Raw genomic sequence first — 2,274 nt, forward strand, 5'->3', positions numbered from 1 at the left:
AAAATGGCTGCCAAGCAGCTCCTCTCCTTCTCCTCTCTCTGGCCGGACTGTTCTGGAAGGCTCTGGAAGTTGGTATATAAAGCTAGTCTGCTAGCTCCGCCCCCTTGTGACTCACAGATGTGACTCACAGAAGCTCCTCCCCTTCAGCAATGAGCACACGGTCTCAAGCACACGGTCTCAAAATGGCTGCCAAGCAGCTCCTCTCCTTCTCCTCTCTCTGGCCGGACTGTTCTGGAAGGCTCTGGAAGTTATTTTTTTGAAATATATATATATATATATATATATATATATATATATATATATATAATTTCAAAACTGCAACCTCCAGTCAGATTGATTTATATTTTCCAGTAACTTTCTTATCCCACGGACATTCAGTTTTAAGATTTTCTGTTCCCTCCTTTCTATTTCATACCCCTCTTCATCCATCCGCTTCCCATCTATCTCCTTCACTTCTTTTTCCCTACTTTCTCCCTCTTGATTTCTTTGGCCAGCTCCCCGATAAGCCTCCAGTATTCTCCAAACTTCAGCTCCTGGTCTTGGTTGACATCCAGGGTCCGCATCTTCTCATTGAGGTCCCCAACGTCCTTCATGAGGTTGGGGAGCTGGGAGTGCACAAGCTCCTTGAACTCGCCGGCGGTCAGGGTCCCCTTCTTGCCTTCGCGGGCTGCGTAGGTAAAGAAGATGTAGACTATTTTCTCGATGGCCGTCTCCAGCTCAGTCAGTTCTCTGCTCGCCATGTTGCCGTTGTCGCTGCTGCTGCTGTTGTGGGTCTGTAGGAGAGGTGAAGTCAGGAGATGAGGCTTGACTAGTGCTGAATAGAGTGGGACTATTACTTCCCTTTTCTTGGAAATTAATTGTGGAGGAAAGACAAAGTGGAATATTGGCAACCTCCAATCAGGGTGAGCCTGGCATCAGCCAATGATAATTTAGACATGAAAATGTGGGGGCTACTCTCAGGAGCAGATATAAATAGGCTAAGTGAGGCAGATAGGGACAGAGCTCTGAGTTAGAGATTTATTAGACCCTGAGGGGTTTTAACAGCTGAAGATAGATGAAGTGATTGCTTAGTTGAAGCAGTTTTGAATCCCTTATGTATGGTTTTTTGTGGGTTTTTCAGGCTATGTTCTAGAAAAGTTTGTTCCTGACATTTCGCCAGCATCTGTGGCTGGCATCTTTATGTATGGTCTGCTCCTGACAGTGACTATCCTCCTGGGTGTTTCCTCACTGTTACATGCTTCTTCATTTTCCTTGGCAGTTTCTTTCTGTTGGTTCTGTAGGATCAATTTTCCTTCACCTCTACCTAGAAGTCTTCATGTTCTCTGATGCATTCAAGGGACAGCTGTAGTACCTTGTCTTCCAAAAGAGCTACCAATTTGCTACAGGTGTAGTTGGTGGGGCTTTCTGGTAAGAAAACCATTGCACATATATTGCAGTACATAATTACAGGTTCTTCTGCCTCCATCTCTGCAGTGATTTCTCTCCCCCTTCCTCTGTGTAATATTTATGTGGGATATATGCTGCAAAGTGCATGCCAATGGCTCTTCCACCATGCTGCTTTTTTGCTCACAATGACATCAACAAAGGCTGATGGGAAAATGTAAATGAGCTGCTGCTCTCTTAGAGCTTTGCCTCCTCACCTGCTGGCTCTAAAGGTTGCTGCCTCACCCAACTGAAATACTTTTTTCCCTGTCCCAGCAAGGAAATTATTTAGATTAGGTGGAGAGGGTATCAGGGATTTTATATGTTCTGTATTTTTAATTTTGTTAGCCGCCCCAATTGTTCTCAGAGGGGCGGGATACAAATAACTATTATTGTTATTATTATTATTGTTATTATTGGTGTAGCTCAGTTTCAGGGGATACTGAAGCCAGCTTGTGGGGATGGACTATTTGTAAAATTTGTCTGGATGACATGTGGTTAAAAAAAAATCACCAGGAGAAGTTCCATTATTGAAGTTAAAATAAGCACTGCTTACTTTCACCTTTAAAGATTTCCTTAGAGAAATCAAGCACATCTATAAGATCCGGAGGTTCTTTCATATATCAGCAATGAGCTTTCTGCCTTATATTATCCTTTCCTAAATTCTACATTATCCTTTTGTAAAGTAACATCCTGAGACAACTTAAGTCAAATGTAGAGATCTGATATTTCCTGAATTCTCTGTTGACACATTTCTTAAAATGCAAGAACTGGATCAGGCACCTTCTAGTCCTTTGATACTTCCTCCTTGTCCTTTAACAAGATATGAAAAATCTTTTCCAAATCCTTTTT

General features: G+C 42.5%; 1 pseudogene; it reads right to left on the minus strand.

Moving 5' to 3' along the window:
- Positions 1 to 296: 296 nt before the first annotated feature.
- On the minus strand, positions 297 to 778 carry LOC149319456 (protein S100-A13 pseudogene; annotated as a pseudogene).
- Positions 779 to 2,274: the final 1,496 nt, after the last annotated feature.

This window comes from Sceloporus occidentalis, unplaced genomic scaffold, assembly GCF_023333645.1.
Source record: "Sceloporus occidentalis isolate IW3139 unplaced genomic scaffold, rSceOcc1.0.p SCAF_2, whole genome shotgun sequence".
Lineage (NCBI taxonomy): Eukaryota > Metazoa > Chordata > Lepidosauria > Squamata > Phrynosomatidae > Sceloporus > Sceloporus occidentalis.